Source organism: Columba livia, chromosome Z, assembly GCF_036013475.1.
Source record: "Columba livia isolate bColLiv1 breed racing homer chromosome Z, bColLiv1.pat.W.v2, whole genome shotgun sequence".
NCBI lineage: Eukaryota > Metazoa > Chordata > Aves > Columbiformes > Columbidae > Columba > Columba livia.
This window is the reverse complement of record NC_088642.1, coordinates 70275730-70295242: the sequence shown is the minus strand read 5'-3', so window position 1 is coordinate 70295242 and position 19513 is coordinate 70275730. Positions and strand designations below refer to the sequence as shown.

Genomic DNA, 19513 nt, shown 5'->3' with positions numbered 1-19513 from the left:
TTATGTGGCTTGTAAAAGGATCTGTTTATCCAGTATTTCGCCTCTAGACATCAGAGAAGAAACAGCTTTTCCCGCCATGAACAGTAAAGGAGGTTAGGTATTATTCTTCTCCTGCTCTCAGTAGGTCTCCTCAAGACAGTGGTGTGCAGAGATAAATACCATACACTCTGCAAATAGGGCTAATTATGTTTATGATAAGTTTACAGCATTGGGCCTCTGTGAGGTGTTATGAAACTAGGTTTTTGCCTTTCCTATTCACATCAATGTTTTAAGGCAAACCTTAATGATGCATTATCTTCAAGAAAAGGAGCTCCTTGACAATAAAAACATTCCTTTAATATTTATTGTATACATTACAGCTATAAATAGGTGTAATTTTTTTGCACATACACATACCTAATGGCTCAGATGAGGAATGAAGAACTGGTGCATCTCTGATTAGAATTTGTATTAAGGAAAAATGATTCTTTTGTTATACTACACAGAGAGATTTTATGAGATTTTTAGAATGAATGACCTGAGAAGGGTTTACAGAATATATCTTTATACTTCCAGGACATGTAAAGGAGCTCTGAGGTGTTTCTGAGAAAAACAAGATAATATGAGCTGCCTGTGTTTAAGCAGCACAATGTCCAAAGAAGCACAACAGATTCCATGGAAATCACAGTTAGTAAAAGGTTTATTAATTTCTGTCTTCAGCTTAAAACTGAGGATAGTAGAAGACAAGATAACCTTTGCTAAATTAACTACCCTTCTCCAAAGGCTGTACTTTACAGGTTTAGTCATCAAAGGCAAGAGAGCTTTTCAAGGTTAGCTACTAAATGAAGACACTCAATAACCCATTTCAAAAGAAGAATTATAAAAAGAATAATGTAGGCTCTCTTCAAAGGAAGGTGTGCCTGAGACACTTGCAGAGTAAGGCACACTGCAAGCAAGGACGATGGAAATGCCTTAACTCCTGCAGTACAGTCAACTTGGTGAGACCAAGTGGCAGTACTGGCAGTCAGGCTTCATAACAGAATGACAGAATGGTTAAGGTTGGAAGTGACCTCATTAATAAAACAAGGTGCCTCCAGCACATTGAGGCCTTTTCCAGATTGGTTAATTTGAGCTTCATTTTAGCCGTACTTGTAAAATTATTTACATAAGTCCTGCCTGTAACTTCCTCTCAGGTGTGGACAGATGACTATTGCCCAGCTGCTCCTACCTATAGTGACAAAATTACCCAATGAGCATCCATTCACTGCCTGACCTTCTTTGGACTTTGAGAACCATATGGCTAGTGCTTACGAAGTTTTTAACTCGAATTTGAGTCAAGTTTTGTTCATGTGTGTGCAGTCATGTGAATTGTATTATAAAAGAAAGGAGGAAGAGAAGGAGTCATAGATTTAAACAAATATAGCATAACTAAATTTATGATGCAGATAGTTGTTCTAGCAAATAAGATGTCTGAAACACATAAAAATAATATTGAGTAAACCCCAGCCTGACGAAGAAGAAACTCCCATCAGTAACTCTGGTGCAACAACTTCCTACTCCCCTGGCAAATGACTTCAGATATAACTCACCTAATCATCCTGCCTGAGAGAGGAGGGCTGCCCTCTCAGACTATGAGTGATCAGAAGGGTGAGGATTCAACTTGTGAGACAAAGAACAGATACTTGGATCTACTGATTTTGTTGTATCATGAGCAATTTTCAACAGAAACTGGTTTGGATTGTAAGCGTTACCCTTATTGTAACCAGCCTCAGTAATAAACAGCCGTTGTACTTTGATTGTTAAAATAATAATTTGGTGAGCAATGAATTCTCTTGGAGCTGCATATAAATTTTGTTCTGTTCCTCTTGGAAAGCTGTGGAAGAATCTCACTCTTGAGTATCGTTGCTTCTTTCCACTCTGACACTTCTATGCAGAGACTAATAATATGAGACAAATTGCTTGCTGGTTTTGCGATGTACTCTGGAGATCTGGATGAAGACTTTTCTTTGTTATACTACCTATAAAAGCACATTTCAACTTCGTCCTAGAAGGACAACCTGCTGAGATTCATTTAGTTTCCCCCTTAAGTTGTAGTCTTGCAAGTAACTATTACTAGTTATGTCCAGCTGTGACAAAAGTTTTTAGATACAAACTTCACTTCATTAGGCACTAAGTTAAAACTGGAAATCTATAGGGGTCTGTGAGTTAGGTATTTGCAATGAATTCAGATCAAACGGGCTTTCAGGTTCTCTGATCATTGCTTTCAAAGCTCAGTCTGTGAGGCTAGTGCTTTCATACTGATACTTCTAGCATGCAGGCAATTCATTTCCTATCTTATTCACCCAATGTATGAAGCACAAAATAAACAGGTTCAGTGGAAGACTATCATCCCTGGAGTGTTCATTTTAGATAGCAAAAATATGAAATGCTTTTTGCAGCTATCCAATCCACCTGGTAACTAAGACTTCTGAGGAGTACAAAATAGAAGATGGTCAGTACAAAATATGACAAAACAATTTTTTTAACTTTTGACTTGTGGTTGGAATAAAGAAATATAGTGTTAGTAAAGCCCTTCAAACTTTTAACAGTTGCCTTCTGCAAGAGCCTGTGCACATAGATGAAGATGGATATGCATTTATCCATAAGGCTGCATACAGGCACCTGTGTGCACTTGCAGGCAAGCAAGATTCAGAACTGAGACATAGCTGGAGTGCTTTACACACTAATAAGGAAAAATAATAAATTATATTAAATCACAAGTCAGAAAAACAAAGATTGCTTGGTTCAATAATCCAGGCTAGAAGTAAACATAAATGCAATTCGTTATTTCATTTTACATTGACCCAGATGATACTACTATGCTTCCTGCTAACCACATCTGTGACTACAACCTTAGCTTTGAACGGCTTTGTGAAAAAATTACTTTCTTTTCAATATGAAAAAAATGTAACCTTACCTCTTGTATAAATAATGAAAAAAGGTAAAAAGGTCTAGCAAAGGAAATACAAGCAACTTAAAGATTTTTGACTGTTTTTAGGACAAAGTGAATGTTAGGAGAAGCCTGCAGTAAACTTTGACCAGTTATTGCATATGGTCCAATTTGAATTTAATGAATATGAAGCAGTGTTTTTAGTACACACCTTTAGCAACAACTCCCTTGGGCCTTCAGTCTGAGAAGATTTTGAAAGGCTACATCTTCATCTCTAAAGTATATTTTGTGTCAATATGTTTACCATTGGTTATTATACATCCATTAAAAAATGTTACTCTTTAAAAACATGAAAGAAATTACACCATTAAAAATATTTTTCACTGCAAGATGATTTCCTGCAGTGAAAAATGATTTCCCACAGTTCTTTAGACTTGTGGGATGTTAAGTTATTGGCAACCTCACTGGTGCCATGATGAACTGTCGCTATTCAAAATGACACCTTTCATTCCTGCTTAAACAACCAGCACTGCATACTTTTATTTTCTGCCAGTGCAGGAATTTCCTCTAAACATCTGCAGGATTACCTCACTATCCTTCTTTTCATCTCCCTGTGCAACTTTTCTTCACTGTGATACATACAACAAAGCAACATCCATGCATACAAGTATACATATATACATACACATAAGCAAAAAGCATCTATGATTGCACTATGCATGCACTGTGAAGTTCTTGTCTAAAATTATAGCTTGTTAGCACAAAAATTCTAATGAAGTAATGAACAATTACGAACCAGCAGTATTTAAATGTTTGAGTGTGAATGAGAACATGTAAAAATGTTTTCCTGACCTTTTGGGGGTATTTATCACATTTTTATACATTCTGAAAAATGAAATATATCACAGAATTCCTGGTTAAAAAATAAACTAGCTACTTCTTTTTTGTCTTTCTCTGGCTCTGTTTAAGCCCAAAGCCAAGAGTCAAGTTACTGCTGGCTGATATTATTTTTCAACACAGGACCTGAGTCAAAGTTCACCTATGCAATTAAGAAAGCTCATTAAAGTTATTAGTTAATAGTTCTGTGTGATCTCACCCAGAACAGCCTTCTCTACTGCTTTGAAATGCAAATAATTTTTCAAAAAATTCTGCAGCTTTTAATCTACTCGTAAATACTTTACAAAGATGTGTACGTATCAGTACCCTGTAGCTTTTACATTGAAGAACTGTAATAAAGAAAAAAATAGAAAGGAACTCAATGGCCCCTCAAAATGCTGTGCAATTCTGAATATCATAGATAGGAATGTGTCAAGCCATGCAAATGTGCTATATATTGTATCACTGCTCCCACTCCCCTAGACTAATTGTGAAGCTTTTGTAGATGAAAGTCAGAGTGCCTTTGACCAGGCTCCTTTCCTTGTCCAATCTGATGCTCCAGAGCTGTGTGGGACCAGGCTTTAGCCAGAAGAGACGAGAGTCAGAAGGTCTGTTTCTGTCTGTCCTGGTTTTGTTAAAAAACAAGTTTCTCTTTCAGTGAATTTGCCTGTCAGCTAAAGCCTTCATATTAGCTGCATTTTCCTGAAGAACCAGATACATGTTTTGGTAAACCTAGCAATGGAATGCGAAGTTATTGATAAGGACAGATTCACATCTCGCAAGAGAGGCAACAAGAAACAGGTGACTGAGAAACTGACCAATGGTGTATAACATCCCATTCAAGTGAATACTTCATATTAAAGTGGATGATCAAGAGGATCTCATCCCCTTTTTTGTCCCTGTTTGGGTGCCAATTATCTGTCGTGAGTTTAGATTGCGGGGCGACAATAAAACCACGGCAGATGTATTGTTAACCCCCTCTCTCCCCGCTTCCCCCTTTTTAGTCCCTCCCTCTCCCCGCTTCCCGCCGAGGACAGGTGATCGGAAGGAAAAGGACAGAGAGAAGAAAGTTGGAAAAATTAAAAATGTTTTATTAATGCTACTAATAAGAATAGAGAAAATAATACAAAATATATGAAACCAATCTTGAAAGTCTCAGCAACTGCAGAGCCGGCACCCAAAGTCCTGGACTGGACTCTGCAGCCAACCGGAGCTGGATTCAGTCTGTCACTAGGCCTCAGTGCACAGGGATGACTGGCAAGATCCTCTCCTAATGTTGGCCATAAGCAAAAGGGAAAAGGTGGCGAGATCCTCATGATCTCCCACTTTTATATGAAGTATTCACGTGAATGGGATGTTACATGCTGTTGGTCAGTTTCTCGGTCACCTGTTTCTCATTGCCCCTCTTGTGAGGGGCAATGAGCGCTGCAGGGGGTTGTTGTGACCAAAGTGCAGCACCTGTTTGCCTTATTGAACTTCATCCCATTGGAATCAGCCCATTTTTCCAGTCTATCCAGATCCCTCTGCAGAGCCCTCCTGCCCTCTAGCAGGTCGACACTCCCTCCCAACTTGGTGTCATCAGCAAATTTGCTGATGATGGTCTCAATCCCCTCATCTAAATCGTCAATAAAGATGTTAAACAGGACTGGACCCAACACTGACCCCAGGGGAACACCACTAGTGACTGGCCGCCAGCTGGATGCAGCCCCATTCACCAGCACTCTCTGGGCCCGGCCCTCCAGCCAGTTCTTAACCCAGCGTAGAGTACACTTGTCCAAGCCATGGGCTACCAGCTTTTGCAGGAGTATATTATGGGAGACAGTGTCAAAGGCCTTGCTGAAGTCCAGATAGACCACATCCACAGCTTTCTCCTCATCCACCAGGTGAGTCACCTGATGATAAAAGGAGATCAGGTTGGTCAGACAGGACCTGCCCCTCCTAAACCCATGCTGGCTGGGTCTGATCCCTTGTCCATCCTGAAGGTGCTGTGTGATTCCATTCAGGATGATCTGCTCCATAACCCTGCCAGGCACCAAGGTCAGGCTGACAGGCCTGTAGTTGCCAGGGTCAGCTCTGCAGCCCTTTTTGTGGACTGGGGTAACATTGGCCAATTTCCAGTCATATGGGACCTCCCCAGTGAGCCAGGACTGTTGGAAGATGATGGAGAGCGGCTTGGCAAGTTCTTCTGCTAGCTCCCTCATCACCCTAGGATGGATCTCATCTGGTCCCACAGACTTGTGAGGATCCAGATGGCTCAGTAAATCACCAACTATTTCCTCCTGGAATACAAGGGGCCTATTTGGCTTCCTATCTCTGTCAACCACCTCCAGAGATGAGTTGTCCTGAGGTGACCTTGGTGTCTGCACAGCTGTTGCTCTCACATATTCTCACTCCTCTTTCCTGACTGCTGCAGTTGCTGCTGCACAGCTGTGGGTTTTTTTTTCCCCTTCTTAACTATGTTATCCCAGAGATGCTACCACCAGTTGTCTGGCATTGACTCTGTCAGACACAGGGACAGCCTCTATGAGCTTCTCACAGAAGCCGCCCCTGCCTCCTCACCACTACCAAAACCTTGACATACAAACCCAATACAGATGTTTTAAACCATATCTGTCCTTTGCATTGTTCAAGGCACAAGGCATCAAGATGGACTTTTTGTGAGACTGTGCTCAGGGAAAGTAAATTTTTCTTCCTGTAGAAGATTGTTTCCTTCTCCTCTAGCTTGCTGAGTTTTAGCTTTCCTATGTTTTGGAGCAGGGAACAGATACTGAGGAGTATGAAGAGTCCTGTCTTTTCGATCCTGTATGCATGTGTCACACTTCAGCAAGCAGTAAGGAAAAATCATTGCTCATACCTTTGTAAGAAAACACCTTTGCTTGTGCACTCAGCTGACAGTTAATGAATATGAACAGCTAAAACTATTGCAAATTTTACCTGTGTGGTGCAAATTTATCCAGCTCAATGTGTTTTGGGAAGATTTTCATTCACAACCTTATCTCTCAACTACCTATTGCAATTATTTTAGAACACCAGCTGTTCTGGCTTTCCAGCACTCTCTTGTGATGCTGGACCAGACCAGCTAAGGGCAGTTTTGTCCAAGGGATAGACATGAACAGGCTGGAAAGAAGACAGAGGCAAACAGAGGTGGTTTTAGGGCCAGTCAAAAAGAAGCATGAATATATTAGACATTTACGAGTGTTCTTACAAGCAGACACAATGGCATAAGGAAGATGAATAAAATCTCAACTGTGGCATTTTCTGACTAGACTGTGCAATCTTGACATTCCCACCATATGGACTTTCAATATAAGAGCCAATGTGTAGCAAAGGCTTTACCTTACCAGATCTTGCACTGGCAAATTATCTAAGCTTGATCCCAAGCTCTATCACTGGCCAAGTGAAGCCTTCCTATACACTCTCCTAAGGAGGATTTTTCTTTAAATTAGCACATCTCAGAAATTATTCCATTGAACTATGGTGTACTAACTTTCCTGCCTCTTTAATCAAGACTTCTTTGCTTATGGACAGATTTTGTTCTCCCTCCCTTCCTTGATCTCTTAAACATCTCAGCAGTTAAATAAACTGCAAAACATTAAATAGCTGTCTATATGCAATCCAAAATTTAACAGACTGAAAGAAACCTTGAGTAGCAGCAGCAGCAGCAACAACAGCCACCAGTCCGCCAATTCATTGAATCAGAAACAAAGTTTTGAAGCAAAGTCCTGTGATCATTCTCTACTAATAAGTCATCAGGAAAAGTTTAATGGGCTAACACCAACTCAGAAACTACAGTCAAGTTGAGTTTGTTTTCAGAATAAATAATACTTGTTTCTAACAGCACCCTAGTTATATTTCTAAGGCTGAACCAGCATACCATTATAACAGACATGATGCAGAAATAGAAAAAAAACCAAAAATAACAACCAGAGGAACATTTTGAATGGCTTACCCACCAGTATTACTGTGAGACTAGTTAAAATCTTAGTACCTGTCATAGAATTAGACAAGTAGGTATAGTTTTTACCTCAAATGCTTAGATTATTGTTTGAATCAAAGTGAAAGAAGCAAGTGTGCCAAACAACAGAAGGTAAGAAAATCACAACGATGAATTCATATGATTATACAAATTACCTATAGAAGTCTTAGAAATCCAGATCATCTGAAATTAAGCAAATAAATGAAATCACCAGTACACCTTCTGTTTCTAACCCAATGTTTTTAAGATTGATTTATCAATTTCTTGCAGTTGTCACAGAGAAAGTGAATCTTGGGATGAAATCTGAAGGAAAAGATAATAAATCTTAAGGACTATCTCACAGAAGACAATCCACACATAACTAACAGGAAAAGAAAGTGGAGACATTTGCAATAATTGTAGACAAAATGATACTTCTACTGACATCAGTAAGTTGAAGGGGAAGAGATTTACAAAAAGCTTGTATGAACAATTATGTGGAAGACTGTAAAAGAGACTTGAAAGTAAAGTACAATTCAGAATTTTTTGCAGAAGTTAATGATACAAGTCAGGCATTCAGGGAAAGTAACACTGCCATCATACCTGCATAATCAGCTACCTCATAAAAATTGCAAATATTTGCATAGAATTCTAAATTGAATAAATTAGTGAACTATTGTGAATAGCATATCTTGTCTGCCATCTATTCCTTCTGAATGCAGAAGCAATTTTTTAAAATGTGAAATTCTGAAAAACTGCTTCTGCCATGTTGTTTACTCATCTCTAGCAAATAGTATCCCTATTTCACTGGTGAAAAGTTATGTTACTAACAGGTAAATATTCAGTGGCAAAGACAAGAATAGCACAATTAGTATGACTCTAGGTGCGCTGATGCACCTAGATGTGACAATGCAATAATAGAGAAAGATGCACACTTATGTCTCGAAAACAGTGCAGCTTCTTGGTATTTTGTACTACATTTTTTGGGGGCTGCTTAGTACTGGAAGAGCATCCAGCTACTATAGCTAAACTCCATATCTGGACTTGGTGTTAAGTATCTCTGCACGGTAGTGCACTGAGTCATGTGTCAATTGAAAAATTATGCATATTGTGTTATAAGAGCCCACATTATTGTTAAGTTGCTTTAACCCTAACTGATACTAAGTATAAGTCTATCAAACTCTGTTTCAGTGATGATTGTTGCAAGATTTGAATGTTCTAGATATTGAGAACAACTTATCACAGGTGAAGAAAATCAAAGTTATTGTAATACAGGATGGAGAACCATATGACAACAAGGAAAGAGCTAAAGTTGTTATTCTTGGGGAATGAAGCAATCATAAAAGTTAAAATCTCTGGCAAGTTAGGATTCATTGTCTCAAAGAGGACCTTGCGTTTCATAGTATGTCTGGGTAGGTGAACCTTAGAAGGCTCTGCTGTTATGAAAAGGACACTGAATAAGAGGATGTGAAAGTCTTAGCTACTATACTTGCTTGTCATATCTGTACTGTCTGAATAAATGGTCTCAAAACTACAACAGCAGGAAGGCAAACTATGTTGATGAAAGAGAAGGAAGGGAAGCTTTTGTCAACAGAAGTTCTACATTAAAAGATTATATTTCTTCATCTTGAAAGAAACAGACTTTCTTTTAAAACTGTCTAGGCGTGGTAGTAAAAATGTCACCCCTGTTGCCTGGACAGTATCTCCTATACTGAAAAACAGGGATAGAATTCCCTCTGAAATTTTAAATGTAACATGCAGTTGTTCTTCAGCTTCAGTGAGTGAGGATCTCAGTGATGGAAAGCTACCGGGGGAAAAAGAAATAGGGAAGCTGTTTTAAATCTGGGCCAGTAGCAGACTCTTGAGGGCTAGTACATTCAAACATAATTGAATTTCACTTCAATAGTCCACTTAAGAAGCCAAAAGCAGCCTACACTGGATCTAGGACATATAACCTGTTATAATACCTGCATGATAAAGTCTAGAGATGTCTATGGCTGTCAGTAAAAATCAACTGTTCTTGTAATGTGCTGGCTTCCACCTTTTGTAAACAGAGACACTTAGTGGTAAACGTAACAATATATTTTGCAAGATTGTCCTCATTTGCAAAATCGCATTTTTGTCAGGTCTAACACCGAAAGATCTTCTTTGTTATCTTATCCACAAACACAATGCTAAAGCTAGGTGACAGTGACCTTATTGGCTGTTAGGAGAGACACAGATTAATGTGCCATCTGTATAATGAAGGTAGGTAAGAACTTTTTTTCCCTAGCAGCTCTAGGTAAATACAGAACAGAACAAAGGGCAGACCAAAACTCCATGGTACTCCATAGGGTATGGGTCTCATAGAGCTAGTTTTATTGTCAACCACAAACCTATGAATCCAGTCACCACGGAGGGTTTCTCCTGGCTTGGGTCCCTGCAAATTTTTATTATGGCAGCAGCACAGAACCTGATGACTGATCATGCAATGTAGAGGATAAAGCAAGTGCACACAGAAAGTGTCCAGGAAAGGTAAGATATCAATCAGCTAGTACTACAAGTGTTGGTGTTGCTTCACAACACAACTCAAAGCCTGTTTAGCCAAAAGCCTCTGAATACTCAAGAGCCTGTATTTTTAAGAAATCTTATTAGCTAAGTACATCTGGAAAGCCAAATATATTTTAAAAGGGTAGCAATCCATCTTGACTGGAGCCAGATACAGTTTAAAGGTTATAGCTCCAGCTGTTTGAAATTAGCTAAAAATGGAATTAAATGCAAAATCTGAAGAAATTTAAATCCACACATTTTCTTTTGTGCTAAGACAAGAATCTCAAAACTATGTGAACATGGTGGTGGGGAGACAAAGTACACTTAGTGAAGCTGTAACATAATTTAAGTAGAATTTATCTGGCTCATACAAGGAAAAATGAAACCCAACAGCTCTGTCTTTTTTTTCCCCACCTTGATAAGCATGTTTGCAGCTGTTCTACTTGTATCTTGCACTGAAACCCTATCAGTCAAAACAAGGAGCATCTTCGCTGGGAACAGTCTTCATACCATCATGTGCAAGGCCTTCAGAGCATGGCATGGAAGCAAGCTGCTGAGCTATCTGATGCTGCTCTTTGTAGACTGCAGGAGTAATCAGAGTCTGTAAAGGCAGTACAGGAGCTACAGCATTACATTTGGTCCATTAAAAATAAGCACAAGAGAGTAAACAAGTTTCTTAGTCCTGGTTAGAGGTCCTTTGTTGATACAACACTGTCAAATTCAGAGTGCCTATCCTAGCAGAAAATTGTGGTCAGCACTTGGGGGTGGCACAAAGGAAAGAAGGGTTATATTTCAGTACATTGGTCAACAATAGTTTAATTTGAATTAAAATAGAGTTGATGATAATGTATGCACTTGAGAAAAAAAAGAAAACAGTGAACTGCCTTGGGGATTTCCTGTTTGCTAAAGACACTCTTAAAATATATTTAGATTCAAAATCAGCCTGCAGAAGGGTCAAGGTAGTTCATTCAGAAATAAGCCCTGACATGTTGACAGGTGAACAAGACACAATCATTAATCTTTCCTTTAGTCATACCCATACTTCATAAATGTTACTCCAGATAGCTACTGGTGTCAGCATGAGCTGAACTAAGCCACTATTTTGAGAGAAAGACAGAGAGAAAGAGACAGGATGTGGAATAAACAGAATAGTTGAAATATTGTAGACAGAATTTTTCAGCTGTGTCAGAGTCATAATAAAGCTTTTAATCTGAGCCTATATTGGGTAAATATTTCCTTTAATTATTAGTAAAAGTAATTAATTATTGCTTTAATTATTAGTAAAAGAAAATATTCCACAATATCCCAGGAACACTTGTTTTCTTGATTAATTACATAAAAATTAAAAAAAAAAAAATAAAAAGCACAGCTTCTTTCTCTTTTCCTTCCTTCCTTCCTCCCCTCTTCCCTTCCCTTCCTCCCCTCTTCCCTTCCCTTCCCTTCCCTTCCCTTCCCTTCCCTTCCCTTCCCTTCCCTTCCCTTCCCTTCCCTTCCCTTCCCTTCCCTTCCCTTCCCTTCCCTTCCCTTCCCTTCCCTTCCCTTCCCTTCCCTTCCCTTCCCTTCCCTTCCCTTCCCTTCCCTTCCCTTCCCTTCCCTTCCCTTCCCTTCCCTTCCCTTCCCTTCCCTTCCCTTCCCTTCCCTTCCCTTCCCTTTCCTTCGTCCTGCAGTTTTTCCTGATCTACAAGTGTTTTCCAGTGACTGACAGCTGGCAAGAAGACACTTGGATCCTGACAGCAATGAACTGGTGCAGAGCTACAATTACTGTATTGCTGCATTGTCCATTTTCTTTTGCACCTATTACAGGCTCATCTACTGACTTTCTGTCTCTTGAGAGACCCGCAACAGTTCTTCATAGCACTGCTACACTTCCCTCTGCAAGTTGAGTCATAAACCTAAATTACATTCACATCACACCTGCAGTAGTTTTCTTCCTGGTTTAGATCTACAGGCTTATCTCAAAGACAGAGATTTATCTTACGTTTCTATCTCACTCCATAACTGTACAGTAAAACTCTGCAAAAATAAAAAGTTTTTTTCTCTTGAAAAATAACTTATGCTGAAAAATTATTTTCCAATAATTATTTTTTTCCACCTTAAGACATTTTCTACAACAGTTGTACTTAATTAAAAACACAATATTCTATCAAGAAACAGTTTCAATGGGTAATTTTCAACTAGCTCTATGTTCATGCATACTAGCATGCAAAAAAATGGACATATGCTTAGAAGTCTTTAAAGGAGAGCACTGTTTATGCCAACTGTAATAATGCTTTTTGAGAATAGCATACTTGTCCTTGTCCTAAATAAAATTAATGCTAAAATATCTTTCTGTTGCCAGAGCACTTTCAGATGGCCTAATTAAAAAAAAAAAACAAAAACAAACAAGCAACAAAATAAAAACCAAATGCTTCAGTCTGCATTAATACATCTATTCATAATGATGTCTCATTTTTATTCCTAATTAAAAGCTCATTAATATCAAAGACAATTGTAAGAAATCCAGATGAGACCATGTCATTTGGGATCTTAAGACTGAAGGCGCCCATGCAGTCAACTGAGATTCACTTATTCAAAAGCTACTGTAGATGCTGTGTGAAATAAAATGTTATACTACAGGAAGAACTGATGTACCTCTTGATGAAGGCTGTATGTAATATTTCACTCTTTCAGTTAGTTTCTAGCTCTGAAATGCCACTTGGGCCAAACAGTAGCTGTAAAAAATGAAGAGGATAACTGAAGGAGGGTAATGGGTTCAGTCTCAAAGCACTGCATATTATAAGTACCACTGGACATGGGAGCAGGGAGGGGGATGCAAACAAAGAGGGTGTATGAACAGGAGGGATATCGTCAGACCTGTGTACAGGAGATATTCCTTGCATCTCCTCCAGTGGAAGATATTTTGCACATTTGTGCATTTCTGAGCAGACAACTCCATAAATGCAAAATCTGTGTCATGACTGAGGAAAAAGAAAAGATGCATTCATTTGGCTTGTATCCTAAGAGAAAAATATGCCCTCTGAATCTGGAGGTGAAAGGATATCCACAAAGCAAAGGATGCTGGCAACTTCCCTCTCTTCTGAAATATGGGACATGACTTTCTCCAAGCTCCTTGACAGTTAGTGATAATTTATTTGATGTGGAAAATTCTCTGCAGTTTTAAGCTTGGATACTCATCCCAATGACAAACATTGTTAGAATGATCTATAATTCAAGAATGATCATAAGAACCATCTTTATTTGTACATGTATGTATAAGGATGATATCAGTTATCTGGCAATTAAAATTTTCTTTTCAAGCAGTTCCCCAAATAGGGCTAATTACTGTGATTATGCTTTCGGTTGGATTAAACTCACAAGGATCTCTGAGTCCACTCCCTGGTCCTCACAGAACAACCTAAAACTAAACCATATGACTAAAAGTGTTGTCCAAATAGTCCTTGAACTCTGACAGGGTAGGTGCCATGATGATTTCCCTGGCAGCCTGTTCCAGTGACTGACCGCCCTCTTGGTGAAGAACCTTTTCCTAATGTCCAATGTGAACTTCCTCTGAAACAGCTTAATTCCATTATTTGTGTTCTGTTGCTGTTCACCAGAGAGAGGAGATCAGCACCTCCCCCACCAACTGCCCCACCTGAAGAAGTTGTAGACTGTGATAAGTTCACCCCTCAGCCTTCTCCAAGCTGAACAGAGCAAGTGACCTCAGCTGCTCCTCACAAGTTTTACCCTTGAAGACTTTCACCATCTTGGTCACCATCCTCTGGTCACACTCTAGTAGTTTAAAGCCCTTCTTACACTGAGGTGCCTAAAACTGCACACGGGACTTGAGGTGGGGCTGCACCAGTGTAGTGTAGAGTGGGACAGTCACCTCCCTCACCTGCCTGGTGATGCTGTGCCTGATGTACTGCAGGACATGCTTGGCCCTTTGGGTTGCCAGGGCATAGTGTTGACTCGTATTCAATATGACATCAACCCAAACCCCCAGATCTCTTTCCATGGGGCTGCTGTCCAGTCTCTTGCCACCCTATTTGTATATTTAACCAGGATTATTCCATCCCAGGTGCAGAATCTGGCACTTGCTTTTGTTAAATTTCATATACTTGATGACTGACCAGCTCTTTAATCTATCAAGATCTCTCTGTATGGTCTGTCTGCCCTAGAGAAAACCCATAGCTCCTCCTAATTTAGTATCATCAGCAATGTACATTTGATTCCTTAATCCAGACCATTTATAGAAACATTAAAAGGCACTAGCCCTAAAACTGAGCCCTGGGGAGCCCCACTGATGACTGGCTGCCAGCCTGATATATCCCATTTACTAGAACTCTTTGAGCCCAACCCATCAGCCAACCCATCAGGTTGGCTCACATGCAGTAAGCAACTGTCTGTTTCAACTGAGAGGTCTAGATAGAAAAAAATACATTATTAATCTCAATGAGCTTGCAAAGGTGCTCAGACAAGATTTTATCCTTGAAATGCACAAACTCAGATAGAGATTTCCACTGCTCAAACAAACTGAATTTCATTGATCAGTAGCGCAGAGAAACTTTTCTGCACGTTGCCATAAATCTCACTGGAATTACCATTGTTTGACTTTCCATATGGTATGAAGTTGCCAGTTGTGCAACTATTCATGGCCAGGAGCTGGTAAGTGGGATGACTGAAAAAATAAGACAATAAAACCTGTAAAAACAACTATTTTCACTTGTGCAGAACTACTGAAAAATGGTTATGTGTGCCAGTATTTTTTGCATATGCCATACTAGTATTTATGACCTCTAACTGTTCACATGTACTTTGTAAGGAGAAGCCATAAGCCTCAGAATAATATTTTGACTGTGTCCAAACTCAGAGTCCTCAAAAAATTTCGTACATTTATGACTTGCTATTGGTGTTTAGGGCCTCACACAACAATGTCATTCAAGATATTATGCTCGGTATGTTTCTCACAGTTGCACCTCAGCCAAACTCAGCTTTTGTATTTAAGAATGCAGAAGAATGGTACTCCAAAAGGAACAACTGGGATGCACAGATTCCTCCATTACATAATTTTTTTTGGGGGGTGGCCAGATTTGAATTCAACATCTTTTACACAATTCACAGCCCAGCAATCATCTCTGAAGCAATAGTCCTTTTTCTTCCATATGCCAGAAATACAAGACCAGCTCTCTTTCTTCCACATGATAATTTTTTTTTCAAAGCTTTCCATCTGATGCCCTGATTCTGCATCCAAGTGTATCAAAAACATTCCAATGATATGGCTCAGTGACTTCACTAACTGAAAGCAGAGGAGGAAAAAAATATAGCAATGACCATTTCTGTGCTTGTTACTGACACAGCTGCTATAGGAATAAGAAGAGTCACAAATAAACACCTGATAGACTCTTAAGATGGTCTCTCTCCCTGAATACTCTGCTCTGGGAAATGAAAAGACCATGTGCTGTGCAAAATTCAGAGGATTCACACTTTGGGTTTTCTTTTTGTTTGTTTGTTTGGTGCGTATTTTTTTTTCCTTTGGAAAGGGAAAGGAGCAATGACTATATGTTGCCTTATTGCATATAATTATAGGTGCACAAAACTGAGTTATAAATTGTAAAGGAAATCAATACCACACCCTGGCAGAGTACACAAAACTGTAAAAGGTGTTCAGTGTTTCAACAATATTGTTTTTACTGGCTAATTAAAAATAGAAATTATTTGCTGTTTTTCTCCTTTCCTAAGGTTTCTTGCTTATAAGCATGTATATATCATAACTGAATGAGGGCACGAATAATATAGCAATTATCCAAAACTCCACTTTTAGTCTCTTTCAAAACAGACAGAACACAAACTGTTGAATCGCTGTGGTTGGTAAAATAACACTTCATTACCAAAAATTAAAAGGATAACCAATTCAGTTCCATCAGAATAAAGTCTAGGTACTCCTCTACCCGTCTACAACTTCTTTAACTCTGTACAACACTTTCGGAAAGCAGTTGATGTGAAAAATACAGAAATTCTCATAGGTTATTCTTTTTCTTCTATATTTAATGTATCTGGGATATAAATAAGCACTGTATCAACCTATCCAGGTATTTCACCAACCAATGACATGAGACATTACATTCAGACGATTCTTTTTTTTTGTGCCATTATGCCTTACATCCCATAACAGAAGAACTGGATACTTCAGCTTGAAGCTCAGCATATGGAGGATTTGCTGAAAGGACATCCCCCACCTTCTATGCACACCTGTGATAAGACCTGCTGTTTCTTGGAAAACACCTCTTTTACTTTTTAAGATTTTAGTATCTGACCTCATAGTAATCATAAAATTATGGTTTTACTATAATTGCTTTGAATGTTGAACCCAGGTTTACAGCACTGTCAAATCAAGCTTCCATGGGTAACAACAGTAAATGTCTATTTACTAAATGACCCTCTGTCAGCACATGAAAACATATCTCTAGTATTTTGTGCTACATGAAAAAGAGCTGGTCAAAGATGGCTTCAAAAGACTTTCAGCAGAGTGCTGGGAACTGTCCTCTCCTCTGGTGCACATGTGTGCCCTTTTGTGCCTCCCCTTTGTTGGGGAGGGCTCCGATTGTGGGAGTTTGGGCTGGAACGTGAAGTTGTGGATCACTTCAGCACTGCAAAAGGTGAAGTTGTGGCTTGCACTGAAAGCCCTTGAGACCCCTGTGCCTCTTGCAGGTGGACACCTAAAACCTGGGTGCAGTTCTCATGCAATCATGGATGTAAGAACCCCGTCTGTTGTGTTCATATCTGTGTGGGCATGTTGTCAGATGGTAATCCCACCATTGAATACAGCCACAGCTTGCTAAAATGATGTTGCAGCTTTTGAAGACAGTTGAGTGTTTGGTCTCACAGAGCAGCTTCACTTCCAGCTACCTCTTCTTTTAGGTTAAGAGGATGAAAAGGATCTTGTTCCCACTGCAGGCAAAGCAGTTGGCCAATGGTATCACTGTAATCAGAAATACTGTGAACCAAATTCCAATTAATTTCCTCAAGCAAGTAATTTTGCCAATGGCTGTGCACTTCTGTACAAAGTATAGGGTCAGACACATACTAATTAATAATAAGATTTTACCCATTATCAGGCTTTCCCTAAGCCTGGAAGCTTTTCTGCAGCATTGATGCATCTGGAACAGTCTCCTGTAGTTGCATGGGACTTCCTCAGGTAATTAAGGAAGACAGAGAAATACTCTCTTCTTTAATATTACCAGCAGTGGATATCTCAGATCAGAACACTGGATTTTCCTTCCTTCCTTCCTTCTTTATTATATAAACTGAGTTCAAATAAAAAGCTCTTTCACTTCCACACAGGTTCCTCTACACTCAAAGGTATCACACGACACTTAAAAGCAGATGAACTACTGAATCTGACAGGATGACTCATATACATGAAGTCAGTCAGGTTAGGATAACTGTTCGCTCAACAAATTATGCTTCTTTTTCAATTTCTGTCTCTCTAACCTTTCTATAACTGTCTGGGGTTTTGATTTTCCCCTCCATGATAGAAAATGTTTATTTTTTAATAGAGTCACTTAAAACTAATCCTTTCTGCTCCAAACCAAACCAAACCAAACCAAACCAAACCAAACCAAACCAAACCAAACCAAACCAAACCAAACCAAACCAAACCAAACACAAATCAAACCAAAAAACAAAACAACAAACCAAAAAATGTTGTGCCATTCCTTCTTCAATCAATCAGTATAAAACAAAGCATACACTTAGGAGGTAGAAACAGAAAAAACAATGCATTTCTCTAAGTGCATAGATAGACTTAGTCCAATAATAATGCCAGTTCTCATAAACTTTGAGCCTCTAGATTTTAAGCTAAGCTGCTGGATCCCAGTTAGAGAAATGAAGCCCACTTTTACAGATGTAATTTCAGTATGTTGAGTTTTAGGAACTGTGACCTCTAAAATATAGCAGCAATGACACACCAAAGAAGTTTAAAAAATCAAACAAAAAAAGGGAAACAATACAATATTATTTTTATAAAATTTTAGGATTACTTCATGCTAAATTTGTGATTTACAAGGATGATCTGACTATTGATGGCTTAATGTCTGGCATTGCTTATGCAGTGACACTGTGGGACAACGTGGTAATGGTGGAGAGTAAACACCAGAGAACGAGGGTGCTATCTGTGCTTGTACAAAATAAAGGCTTCTTCTGTAGAAAACTGATATATGAGAATGGCACAGGCTAAATCTCAGTACTGTGATTTAGAACTCTCCTGCCCAAGCTTCATTTTCAGTGTTTGGGAGCTCTGACAACCACTTTGGTAAGGAAAGCTGCACACTTCAATTATCTTCCAAAGTCTGACAGAGAAGAACACAGAGTTAATAACGGGCATTATATCTATTTTTTGAATCAGTGATTCAGAATGCCTTATTCTGCATTCTGCTTGCAGGTCTTGATGAATTGATTGTTCCCAAAAAGACTTAAGAAAACTACTGTATAGAACCAGGAATTGGTAGGCAGTTGGCCACTCTGTGGGATGTTTAATTAAAAATAAAATGAAATAAAAAATCATATAATACTCTGATTAGAAAATGGTAAATTAACTCCAAGTTTAGGTTACACAGATTATATAGCATTGAAAATTACAGAAAAAAAAAAAAAGCTGTGTCAGCTATGAAGACTTTGGTTAGCGTAGCTGAGCAAATAGCCACCTGTTGTGCTCCAGCCATGCTTTCCTCTTGATTTCTGGGAAATTCATAGCTGAATGGACACGTTCTGTAATAACTTCTGGATCAAAGCCATAAACTGGAATTTTGACTAGTAATGCTGAAGATCCTTTTCAGTTTTGGTATTGCTTGAATTTGGGGAACAGAAGCTCCATGTTTATTTTGTTAACAGCAGTCACACATTTTAGGAAAAAGGATTCTTAGCTATTACTATGGGAAGAAATTTTCAACCATTTTTTTTCAACGGGGTCCCAGCTAAGATCCTTCACAGTGAAGATAAGTGTCCCATTTTATGGGCAGCTCAGCTGGTAGAAGTGAGAGAAAATTCATAAAAACTAGTAATTTATTTTTACATTTGTAAGGACAACAACATTATTGAAAAATCCTTGACACAAGAGGGTGTTCAGAATGGCAGCTGCTGCTGTCCATGTTTCTGATTCCCAGAATAAGGATTTGGATCATTAACATCCCTTGATATTATCCAGGCAGATCTCTGCAGTGACACAGGATTTGCAGTAGGACCAACTACAGGACCTGGTCTCTAGACTG

General features: G+C 39.0%; 1 protein-coding gene across 2 annotated transcripts in view; it reads right to left on the bottom strand.

Moving 5' to 3' along the window:
- Positions 1 to 19513, bottom strand: part of LINGO2 (leucine rich repeat and Ig domain containing 2) — a 531284-nt gene that overhangs the window by 8974 nt on the left and 502797 nt on the right. The window lies entirely within an intron of this gene.